We start from the raw sequence: 13,331 nt of genomic DNA on the forward strand, positions 1-13,331 counted from the left end.
TATGAAAAATTAATAAAATTGATTCTTGAAGCAAGAAAAAGCAGCAAAAAGAAAAAGAAAGAGCTTGCATACGAAAACAAAAAAGTGGTGAAAAAAATAAATAAAAAAAGGGAGATAAAAAGCAAGCAAAAAAAAGCCAATAGCTCTTTAAACTAAAAGACAAGAGCAAAAAGCCAATAACCCTTTAAACCAAAAGGCAAGGGTAAAAATGATCCACGGCTTTGAGCATCAATGAATAGGAGGGCCTAAAGGAATAAAATCCTGGCCTAAGCGGCTCACCCAAGCTGTCCCTAACCATGTGCTTGTGGCGTGAAGGTGTCAAGTGAAAAGCTTGAGACTGAGCAGTTAAAGTCGTGATCCAAAGCAAAAAGAGTGTGCTTAAGAACTCTGGACACCTCTATCTGGGGATTCTAGCAAAGCTGAATCACAATCTGAAAAGGTTCACCCAGTTAAAGTGTCTGTGGCATTATTGTATCCGGTGGTAATACTGGAAAATAAGGTGCTTAGGAACACGGCCAAGACTCTGAAAGCTATGTTCAAGAATAAAAAAGAACTGAATTAGGAAAGTCAATAATATCATTTGGATTCTAAGTTCATAAAGATGCCAACCATTCTAAGTTTCAATGGATAGTGAGATGCCAAAACTATTCAGAAGCAAAAGCTACTAAGTCTCGCTCATTTGATTGAAACTGAGCTTCATGAAAAACTTAGAAATTTATTGTAACTTATTTTTTTTATCCTACTGTATTTTTAGTTGTTTGGGGACAAGCAACAGTTTAAGTTTGGTGTTGTGATGAGCGGATATTTTATACGCTTTCTGGCATAGCTTTCATATAGCTTTTAGTATGTTTTGTTTAGTTTTTATTAAGTTTATATAGGATTTAGTGTTAAATTCACATTTTTGGATTCTACTTTGAGTTTTTGTATTTTTGGACAATTTCAGGTATTTTCTGGCTGAAATTGAGGAGCTGGAGCAAAAGTCTGATTCAGAGACAGGGGAGGAGCTCTGCTGAGTCCGATGAATTAATAAAAGCATTAATGTTTCTTCTTCGATCTGTCTTTGATTTATTTATAAGATGTATATTCATTCTTCAACATGGTGAATAGGATGATTAGTGACAATCAGCTCTGTTCATCATACTAAGACAAACGTGCCTGACAAACACCCACGTCTACTTGAGTTCATGTGAATACGTGACTAGAAAGCGCGAACCAATAGCTATGTTTATACATCTCATAGACGGCTAATCCACGACTTTGTTGGGGACTTCTCGAGACACCAGTTCAGCCAATTTTCGGGAAGATTAAGGTCTCCGTGGTATAGGCTAGAATCCAAAGAAGCGGCATTCTCTGATCCGGAAGATTTGACCTTGTCTGTGGCGTTTTGAGTAGGATCGTCAAGAGAATGAACTGCTAGAGCTTTACCCTTCGTCAGGTTGGATGACCACGGCCAATGGCATTTAATCTGGAGCAGAGGAGATTGATGACCACAGCCTATGGCATTGATCACATACAGCCTGCCATATCAGAGATCACTCACAAGCAAATAGTACTACCAGAGTTAATTCAGAAAGACAAAGCAACTCCAATCCTCAACCATATTCCTATTACTGATTTTAATTTATACAATATATTCCTATTATTAATTTCCCTTGCATCAATCCAACTAAATTCTGATTCGCCAGACTAAGACTTGCAAGATAACCATACCTTGCTTCAAACCACAATCCTCGTGGGATCGACCCTGACTCACTCAGGTATTACTTGGACGATCCAGTGCACTTGCTGGTACAGATGTACGAAGGTGTGGGGATTCATGCACCACCTGCCTTAGCCCAATAGGCCTTATGAGTTGTCGCTATTTTAGCACTACTTTTTTGAGACAGACTTTTGGTCTTCTTGATGTTTAAGACCGGCATGGTACAATTCTTCTAGTATTCAAATCTTTGAACATGACAAGATTACTATTCTGCCCCTTAGCTCTAAAATGACGAAAATACCCTCCTGACCATGTATCATCCTCTCCCTCTTCAAAAAGATTCATCCTCGAATCTTGAATGAGAAGCTCTTCTTCCCTCTAAAGAATCCAAACCCAATATTCGGGTTTAAATACTTTGGTTTGATGGCTCTTCTCTATCCACTGAATTATGGCCATGTCCCTCACGTGTGCAAGTTCAATCTTTCCGACCGTACTTTCACCATCTTGTCCAAAGTGTGCAAGTTGTCTTTCTTCCTTTTTATCCATATTAATGCCTCCATAATTGACTAGTGAATCTACAATGGCTGAAAAATTTGATATAAAAACACTAGAAATTTCATGGTTAGATGTATGAGAAAATATAGACTCTGTGAAATTCAATGATACTAATGCACTCTTGTCTAAGCTAGAACTTTGTAGGTCTCTCTCACAAGTGTGCTTATTGCGCTCTTAGTTTTTTTCGCTCATTGACTCTTCTCACTCACTATTATCTTATTTTATCTCAAAACTCTCGCTTTCAGTTAAACATGGATTCTTTTCACTCAACACTCACTCTCTTTATTACTTTCTTTTCTCTCATATTTTTTAAATTGCTCACATCCCAAGAACCCAGTTGAGAAATTCTGCACTTTTGAATCTTCCAAGGACATATCTCCATCTACAACATACTCAAAAAATTCTTCCGTCTCTGACTTTGTAGAAGATTTAAAGATAGGCGTAGAAAAAATCCTGTTCATATGCCGATCTATAATATTCTTCTTGAAATCAGAAATTTTGACTTTTATCTGATCCTCAAATTTTACTCGTTTGGAATCCCAAATTGGTATAAATTGTTGCATATGCTCCATGTCAATCCTCCATGGTTGCGTAACGGTACGATGTACTTTATCTGTAAGTTCTTCGCGTAATCCAAACAAAAATCATTCCATAAGAAGCTCAGGACTCCTTTTAATGTTAGCTTTATCCATCAAATATAGAAGCTTCTTGTGGTACTCTATCAATGATTGTGAACCTTGTTGTAACCTACAAAGTTTTCTAAAAAATTCGTAGTGGTATGATGGTGGCACAAACTAGCTCCTTATAATTTTCTTAATCTTCTCTCAGCTACAAATTGGGCTCTTTCCATACTGTCTTCTAAATCTTCCTAATTCAGTCCACCATATATGGGCATTATTGAAAAAATTGGCTTGTACCAGTCGAACCTTCTTTTTCTCTGAAAGGATGCAATTTGTAAAAATCGTCTCTACCTTCCTTTCCCATCCGAAATAAACTTCAGGATCATTCGTCCCTTTAAATGTAGAGATTTGCAATCGAAAACTGTAACGACCCAATTTTCAGTATGTCTAAATCATACTGGAAACTGAGTGTTACCAACTTGTCTTCCTAATTATTATCTATTATTTATTATATTAGCCTGATTCACTGTTAAAAACGTAGTTATTTTGTGAGATACTTTTTCTTGAAAATGTTTGGATTAATAGACGGAATTATTCATAATCAATTCACAACTGATAGTAGATAAAATATTTATAAACAACCACACATAAATACATCACAAGCAGTTGACAATATTCGGTGATCCAGCCTTTATTAGAGTATGGACTTTTAGTTAGAACACCCCTAGATATAGCTAGATAATAACTATATACATATATATACATACAACATCCCAGGCCCTGACCTGTTCAAGATGTCCCTAAGCTGGCGCCAAGGCTAGCCTAGACTCTATACTCACCTAGTCCCTCTAGTCTACTAAAGCGAGGGAAAGTACGTTCTAAGTCTTCAAAACTCGAGTCAGGTCGAATGTCATCAAAAGGTGGAAGGTCGTCTACTACTCCTCTGCATGATCATACGTCGTCAAAGAGCGTCTCTCTAGTATTTCATCAGGTAGCCACATAACAGGAGTCTCATACACAGGATTTAGGTCAGAGTTCGCATACAAACAGGGTGCAGACGATGGCTGGTCTCGCATTATATACATATAAACAGAGAACGAGATTCACCCTAGACTCAGAAGACTACCTAGAGCAGAATCCTCTTTGCAAAATTGTCATCAGTAGATTATGGAAGGGTACTCCTGCTTCCATCTGAAGGGGTGGTGCACGAAATTGTGATCATCAATGGCGCCAACAACTTGGTACGCACAATTGTAATCTCAACTCTTTATCACAACTTCGCACAACTAACCAGCAAGTGCACTGGGTCATCCAAGTGATAAACCTTACGTGAGTAAGGGTCGATCCCACGGAGATTGTCGGCCTGAAGCAAGCTATGGTCACCTTGTAATTCTCAGTCAGGCGGATTCAAATGGGTATGGTGAATTGATAATAAAAACATACATAAAATATAAACTGGGATAGAGATACTTATGTAATTCATTAGTGAGAATTTCAGATAAGCGTATAGAGATGCTTTCGTTCCTCCTGAACCTCTGCTTTCCTGCTGTCTTCATCCAATCATTCCTACTCCTTTCCATGGAAAGCTTTATGTAGGGCATCACCATTGTCAATGGCTACATCCCATCCTCTCTGTGAAAATGGTCCAATGCGCTGTCACTGCATGGCTAATCATCTATCGGTTTTCGATCATACTGGAATAAGATTTACTATCCTTTTGCGTCTGTCACTACTCCCAGCACTTGCGAGTTTGAAGCTCGTCACAGCCATCCCTTCCCAGATCCTACTCAGAATACCACAGACAAGGTTTAGACTTTCCGGATCTCAGGAATGGCCATCCATGGGTTCTAACTTATACCACGAAGATTCTAATATCTTGGACTCGGTCCTCTGTACTAGATATCTAAGAGATATTCATTCTAGCTTGTTTGCATGGAGAACGGAAGTGTTTGTCAGACACGCGTTCATAAATGAGAATGATGATGAGCATCACATAATCATCACATTCATCATGTTCTTGGGTGCGAATGGATATCCTAGAATAGGAATAAGCTTGAATTGAATAGATAAATAATAGTACTTTGCATTAATTCACGAGGAACAGCAGAGCTCCACATCTTAATCTATGGTGTGTAGAAACTCTACCGTTGAAAATACATAAGTGATGAAGGTCCAGGCATGGCCGAGAGGCCAACCCCTAAACGTGATCTAAAGATGAAACTGAAGATGTAAATACAATAGTAAAAAGTCCTATTTATGCTAAACTAGTTACTAGGGTTTACAGAAATGAGTAATTGATGCAGAAATCCACTTCTGGGGCCCACTTGGTGTGTGCTTGGGCTGAGCATTGAACTTTACATGTGTAGAGGCTTCTCTTCGAGTTGAATGCCAGTTTGTAACCTGTTTCTGGCGTTTAACTCCACTTTGCAACCTGTTTCTGGCATTTAACTCAAGAATGCCGCATGGAACTGGCGTTGAAAGCCAGTTTGCATCATCTAAACTTGGGCAAAGTATGGATTATTATATATTGATGGAAAGCCCTGGATGTCTACTTTTCAACGCAATTGAGATCGCACCATTTGGAGTTCTGTAGCTCCCGAAAATTCACTTTGAGCGCAGGGAGGTCAGAATCCAACAGCATCTGCAGTCCTTCTTCAACCTCTGAATCTAATTTTTGCTCAAGTCCCTCAATTTCAGCCAGAAAATACCTGAAATCACAAAAAAACACACAAACTCATAGTAAAGTCCAGAAATGTGAATTTTAATTAAAAACTAAATAAAATATACTAAAAACTAATTAAATTATACTGAAAACTGTGTAAAAACAATGCCAAAAAGCATATAAATTATCCGCTCATCACAACACCAAACTTAAACTGTTGCTTGTCCCCAAGCAACTGAAAATCAAATAGTATAAAAAGAAGAGAATATACTATAAATTCCAAAATATCAATGAAACTTAGCTCCAATCAGATGAACGGGACTTGTAGCTCTTTACCTCTTGAATAGTTTCGGCATCTCACTTTATCCATTGAAGTTCAGAATGATTGGCATCTATAGGAGCTTAGAATTCAGATAGTGTTATTGATTCTCCTAGTTCAGTATGTTGATTCTTGAACATAGCTACTTTATGAGTCTTGGTCGTGGCCCTAAGCACTTTGTTTTCCAGTATTACCACCTGATACATAAATGCCACAGACACATAACTGGGTGAACCTTTTCAGATTGTGTCTCAGCTTTGCTGATGTCCCCAATTAGAGGTGTCCAGGGTTCTTAAGCACACTCTGTTTTTGCTTTGGACCTCGACTTTAACCGCTCAGTCTCAAGTTTTCACTTGACACCTTCACGCCACAAGCACATGGTTAGGGACAGCTTGGTTTAGCCGCTTAGGCCAGGATTTTATTCCTTTAGGCCCTCCTATCCACTGATGCTCAAAGCCTTGGATCCTTTTTATTACCCTTGCCTTTTGGTTTTAAGGGCTATTGGCTTTTTCTGCTTGCTTTTTCTTTTTCTTTTTCTCTCTTTTTTTTTCCATTTTTTTTTCTTCAAGTTTTTGTATTCACTGCTTTTTCTTGCTTCAAGAATCATTTTTATGATTTTTCAGATTATCAAATAACATTTCTCCTTTTTCATCAATCTTTCAAGAGCCAACATATTTAACATTCATAAACAACAACTTCAAAAGACATATGCACTGTTCAAGCATTCATTCAGAAAACAAAAAGTATTGTCACCACATCAAAATAATTAAACTAGTTTCAAGGATGAATCCAAAACCATGTACTTCTTGTTCTTTTGTAATTAAAACATTTTTTCATTTAAGAAAGGTGATGGATTCATATTCATAACTTTAAGGCATAGACACTTAGACACTAATGATCATGTAGTAAAGGCACAAACATAAATAACACATAAGGCTCAAAAACCGAAAAACAAAAAATAAATAGACAAGGAGATTAAGGAATGAGTCCACCTTAGTGAGGGTGGCGTCTTCCTTTCCTTGAAGAACCAATGGTGCTCTTGGGCTCCTCTATGTCTCTTCCTTGCCTTTGTTGCTCCTCCTTCATGGCTTTTTGATCTTCTCTAATCTCATGGAGGATGATGGAGTGCTCTTGGTGCTCCACCATTAGTTGTCCCATGTTGGAACTTAATTCTCCTAGGGAAGTGTTGATTTGCTCCCAATAATTCTGTGGAGGAAAGTGCATCCCTTGAGGCATCTCAAGGATTTCATGGTGAGGAATTTCCTCATGCTCATGTTGAGGTCCATGATCTCTTATTTGCTCCATCCTTTTCTTAGTGATGGGCTTGTCCTCTTCAATGAGGATGTCTCCCTCTATGTCAATTCTAGCCGAATTGCAGAGGTGGCAAATGAGGTGAGGAAAGGCTAACCTTGCCCAAGTGGAGGACTTGTCAGCCACCTTGTAGAGTTCTTGAGGTATAATCTCATGAACTTCCACCTCTTCTCCAATCATGATACTATGGATCATGATGGCTCGGTCTATAGTAACTTCAGACCGGTTACTAGTAGGAATGATTGAGCGTTGAATGAACTCTAGCCATCCCCTAGCCACTGGTCTGAGGTCATGCCTTCTTAATTGAACCGGCTTGCCTCTTGAGTCAATTTTCCATTGAGATCCTTCCTCACATATGTCTATGAGGACTTGGTCCAACCTTTGATCAAAGTTGACCCTTCTTGTGTAGGGGCGTGCGTTCTCTTCCATAATTGGCAAGTTGAACGCCAGCCTTACATTTTCCAGACTGAAATCAAAGTATTTCCCCCGAACCATGGTGAGCCAATGCTTTGGATTCGGGTTCACACTTTGATCATGGTTCCTAGTGATCTATGCGTTTGCATAGAACTCTTGAACCATTAGGATCCTGACTTGTTGAATGGGGTTGGTGAGAATTTCCCAACCTCTCCTTTGGATCTCAAGTCGGATCTTTGGATACTCATTCTTTTTGAGCTTGAAAGGAACCTCAGGGATCACTTTCTTCTTGGCCACAACTTCATAGAAGTGGTCTTGATGGACCTTTGAGATGAATCTCTCCATCTCCCATGACTCAGAGGTGGAAGCAATTGCCTTCCCTTTCCTCTTTCTAGAGGTTTCTCTGGCCTTAGGTGCCATTAATGGTTATGGAAAAACAAAAAGCTATGCTTTTTACCATACCAAACTTAAAATATTTGCTCATCCCTGAGCAAAAGAAGAAAGAAAAATAGTAGAAGAAGAAGAAAATAGAGGAGATGGAGGGTGAGGTATTTTCGGCCAAGGGTGAATTTAGGGTTGTGTTGTGTGAAAATGAAGAAGGAATGAGGGGTTTATATAGGAGTGGGGGGAGGGTGAAGTTTCGGCCATTAGGGTGGGGTTTGGGAGTGAAATTAGTTTGAATTTGAAGGTAGGTGGGATTTTTGGGGAAGAGAGGATGGTTGTGAGTAGTGAAGAGGTGATGGGGAAGAGTGATTAAGTTGATTGGTGAAGGATATTTGGGGAAGAGAGTCATGAAAAGGTGTGAAGAGGAGAGAAGAAGGGTAGGTGGGGGTCCTGTGGGGTCCACAGATCCTGAGGGAATCCTGTGGATCCACAGATCCTGAGGTGTCAAGGGTTTTTCATCCCTGGACCTTTTAGACGTGTAAAACGCCCTATACATGCAATCCTGGCATTTAACGCCAAACTGCTGCTTGTTTCTGGCGTTAAACGCCACTTCCATGCTCTGTTCTGGCGTTTAACGCCAGGTAGATGCTGGTTTCTGGCGTTCAACGCCAGCTTGGTGCCTGTTTCTGGCGTTAAACGCTAGACAGATGCTTGTTTTTGGTGGTTAAATGCCAGACTGCTCTCCTCCAGGGTGTGCTATTTTTTTCTGCTATTTTTCATTTTGTTTTTTATTTTTCAGTAGTTTTTGTGACTCCACATGATCATCAACCTAATAAAACACGAAATAACAATAGAAAATAAATAAATATAATTCGATAACATTGGGTTGCCTCCCAACAAGCGCTTCTTTAATGTCAATAGCTTGACAGTGAGCTCTCATGGAGCTTCACAGATGTTCAGAGTATTGTTGGAACCTCCCAACTCCAAACTTAGAGTTTGAATGTGGGGGTTCAACACCAAACTTAGAGTTTGGTTGTGGCCTCCCAACACCAAACTTAGAGTTTGACTTTGGGGGCTTTGGTTGACTCTGCAGTGAGAGAAGCTTTTCATGCTTCCTCTCCATGGTTATAGAAGGAGATCCTTGAGTTTTAAACACAAGGCTGTCCTCATTCAGTTGAAGGATCAATTCTCCTCTGTCCACATCAATTACAGCTCTTGCTGTGGCTAGGAAGGGTCTTCCAAGGATGATGGATTTATCCTCATCCTTCCCAGTGTCTAGGATTATGAAATCAGCAGGGATGTAAAGGCCTTTAACCTTTACTAGCACGTCCTCTACTTGTCCATAAGCCTGTTTTCTTGAGTTGTCTGCCATCTCTAATGAGATTCTGGCAGCTTACACCTCAAAGATTTCCAGTTTCTCCATTACAGAGAGTGGTATGAGGTTTAACCCAGACCCAAGGTCACATAGAGCCTTCTCAAAGGTCATAGTGCCTATGGTACAAGGTATTAAGAACTTTCCAGGATCCTGTTTCTTCTGAGGCAATGTCAGTTGATCCAGATCACTTATTTCATTGATGAGCAAGGAAGGTTCATCTTCCCAAGTCTCATTACCAAATAATTTGGCATTCAGCTTCATGATTGCACCAAGGTACTTGGCAACTTGCTCTTCTGTGACATCTTCATTCTCTTCAGAAGAAGAATACTCATCAGAGCTCATGAATGGCATAAGGAGGTTCAATGGAATCTCTATGGTCTCTAGATGAGCCTCAGATTCCTTTGGTTCCTCAGAGGGAAACTCCTTGTTGATCACTGGACGTCCCAGGAGGTCTTCCTCACTGGGATTCACGTCCTCTCCCTCCCTTGTAGGTTTAGTCATGATGGTTAAATCAATGGCCTTGCACTCTCTTTTTGGATTCTCTTCTGTATTGCTTGGGAGAGTACTAGGAGGAGTTTCAGTGACTCTTTTACTCAGCTGGCCCACTTGTGCCTCCAAATTTCTAATGGAGGACCTTGTTTCATACATGAAACTTAAACTGGCCTTAGATAGATTAGAGACTATATTTGCTAAGCTAGATGGATTCTGCTCAGAATTCTCTGTCTGTTGCTGAGTGGATGATGGAAAAGGCTTGCTATTGCTAAACCTGTTTCTTCCACCATTATTAAAGCCTTGTTGAGGCTTTTGTTGATCCTTCCATGAGAAATTTGGATGATTCCTCCATGAGGGATTATAGGTGTTTCCATAGGGTTCACCCATGTAATTCACCTCTGCTATTACAGGGTTCTCAGGATCATAAGCTTCTTCTTCAAAAGATGCCTTTTTAGTACTGTTGGATGATTCCTTCAATCCATTCAGACTCTGAGAGATCATATTGACTTGCTGAGTCAATATTTTATTCTGAGCCAATATGGCATTCAGAGTATCAATTTCAAGAACTCCCTTCCTCATAGGTGTCCTATTATTCACAGGATTCCTTTCAGAAGTGTACATGAACTGGTTATTTGCAACTATGTCAATGAGTTCTTGAGCATCTGCAGGCATTTTCTTTAGGTAAATGGATCCACCTGCAGAATGGTCCAGTGACATCTTTGATAGCTCAGACAGACCATCATAGAATATATCCAGGATGTCCATTCTGAAAGCATGTCAGAAGGACACTTATTGGTCAGTTCCTTGTATCTCTTCCAATCTTCATAGAGGGATTCACCTTCTTTCTATTTGAAGGTTTGAACATCCACTCTAAGCTTACTAAGCTTTTGAGGAGGAAAGAACTTGGCTAAGAAAGCCGTGACCAGTTTATCCCAAGAGTTCAGGCTATCTTTTGGTTTAGAGTCCAACCATATTCTAGCTCTGTCTTTTACAGCAAATGGGAAAAGCATAAGCCTGTAGATCTCGGGATCAACTCCATTGGTTTTAACAGTATCACAGATCTGCAAGAACTCTGTTAAGAACTGAAAAGGATCTTCAGATGGAAGTCCATGAAACTTGCAGTTCTGTTGCATCAGAGAAACTAATTGAGGTTTCAGCTCAAAATTGTTTGCTCTAATGGCAGGGATTGAGATGCTTCTTCCATGTAAATTGGAATTAGGTGCAGTAAAGTCACCAAGCATCTTCCTTGCATTGTTATTATTTTCGGCCATGTCTCTTCTTTTTTGAAATTTTTAGTCAGATTTTCTCCAGAGAGTTGTTCTTTAGCTTCCCTTAGCTTCCTCTTCAGAGTCCTTTCAGGTTCAGGATCAGCCTCAACAAGAATGTTTTTATCCTTGTTCCTGCTCATATGAAAAAGAAGAAAACAGAAAAGAAAATTTGGAATCCTCTATGTCACAGTATAGAGATTCCTTTATGTGAGTAGAAGAGAAGAATAAAAGGAAGGGAAGAGAAAAACTCGAACACAGAGAGAAAAATGGTGTTCGAATTTTGGGTGGAAGATAAGTGTTAGTAGATGAAAATAGAAGGAGATGAGAGATGAGAGAATAATTCGAAAATTAAACAAAATAAAATAAAAATATTTAAAAATTAAAGTTAAAATTTGAAAATTAAAACTGAAATTAAATTAAATTAAATTTTTTAAACAATTAGTTAATTAAAAAGGAATTTTGAAAAAGAGGGAAGGGATTTTCGAAAATTAGAGAGAGAGAGTTAGTTAGGTAGTTTTGAAAAAGATAAGAATCAAACAAAAAGTTAAGTGGTTAATTGAAAAAGATTTGAAAATCAAATTTTGTAGAGATAAGAAAATAGAAAAGATTTTGAATTTAAATTTTGAAAAAGATGTGATTGAAACTTAAATTGTAAAAAAAAGATTTGAAAAAGAAATTTAAAAAGATTTGATTTTAAAATTAAAGTTGATTACTTGACTAACAAGAAACTAAAAAGATACGAGTCTAGAGTTTAAAGATTGAACCTTTCTTACTAGGCAAGTAACAAACTTAAAAATTTTGAATCAATCACATTAATTGTTAGCATTAATTTCGAAAATATGAAATAAAAATAAGAAAAAGATTTTGAAAATAATTTTGAAAGTTTCGAAATTTATGAAAGAAAAAGTGAAAAAGATTTGATTTTTGAAAAAGAATTGAAAAAGATAGAATTTTTAAATTGAAAATTTGATTTGACTCATAAGAAACAATTAAATTTTTAAAACTTTTGACTAAATCAAATCAAATTTTCAAAAATTATGAGTGAGATAAGGAAAAGATATTTTTTGATTTTAGAATTTTAATAAGGAAAGAGAAAAACATCAAAAAGACTCAATGCATGAAAATTTTGGATCAAAACATGTGATGCATGCAAGAACACTATGAATGTCAAGATGAACACCAAGAACACTTTGAATGTCAAGATGAACACCAAGAACTTATTTTTGAAAAATTTTCAAGAAAAGAAAACATGCAAGACACCAAACTTAAAAATTTTTATTCTTTAGACATTAATGTTTCAAGAATGCATATGAAAAACAAGAAAAGACACAAAACAAGAAAATATGAAGATCAAACAAGAAGACTGGCCAAGAACGACTTGAAGATCATGAAGAATGCAATGCATGAAATTTTCAAAAATAATTTTTTTGAAAATTAAAAAGATGCAATTGACACCAAACTTAAAACTTGATTCTAGACTCAAACAAGAAACACAAAAATATTTTTGATTTTATGATTTTATAAATTTTTTTTTTTATTTTCTAAAATTTATTTTAAGAAAAAGGAAAACAAGGAAAAAATTTTTGAAAAATTTTTGAAAAATTTTTGAAAAAAACAAAAGTTGGAACAAGAAGAAAATTACCTAATCTAAACAACAAGATGAACCGTCAGTTGTCCAAACTCGAACAATCCCTGGCAACGGCGCTAAAAACTTGGTGCACGAAATTGTGATCATCAATGGTGCCAACAACTTGGTACGCACAATTGTAATCTCAACTCTTTATCACAACTTCGCACAACTAACCAGCAAGTGCACTGGGTCATCCAAGTGATAAACCTTACGTGAGTAAGGGTCGATCCCACGGAGATTGTCGGCCTGAAGCAAGCTATGGTCACCTTGTAATTCTCAGTCAGGCGGATTCAAATGGGTATGGTGAATTGATAATAAAAACATACATAAAATATAAACTGGGATAGAGATACTTATGTAATTCATTAGTGAGAATTTCAGATAAGCGTATAGAGATGCTTTCGTTCCTCCTGAACCTCTGCTTTCCTGCTGTCTTCATCCAATCATTCCTACTCCTTTTCATGGAAAGCTTTATGTAGGGCATCACCATTGTCAATGGCTACATCCCATCCTCTCTGTGAAAATGGTCCAATGCGCTGTCACTGCATGGCTAATCATCTATCGGTTCTCGATCATACTGGAATAAGATTTACTATCTTTTT

The 13,331-nt window shown here is 37.9% G+C and overlaps 1 non-coding gene across 1 annotated transcript; it reads left to right on the forward strand.

The window, feature by feature from the left end:
- The first annotated feature begins 10,601 nt into the window (after positions 1 to 10,601).
- On the forward strand, positions 10,602 to 10,709 carry LOC112731564 (small nucleolar RNA R71). The gene has a single exon (XR_003167337.1). It is a non-coding gene; the product is annotated as a small nucleolar RNA R71 (small nucleolar RNA).
- The last annotated feature ends 2,622 nt before the right edge of the window (positions 10,710 to 13,331 follow it).

The sequence above is a fragment of the Arachis hypogaea genome, chromosome 12, assembly GCF_003086295.3.
Source record: "Arachis hypogaea cultivar Tifrunner chromosome 12, arahy.Tifrunner.gnm2.J5K5, whole genome shotgun sequence".
In the NCBI taxonomy this organism is placed as follows: Eukaryota; Viridiplantae; Streptophyta; class Magnoliopsida; order Fabales; family Fabaceae; genus Arachis; species Arachis hypogaea.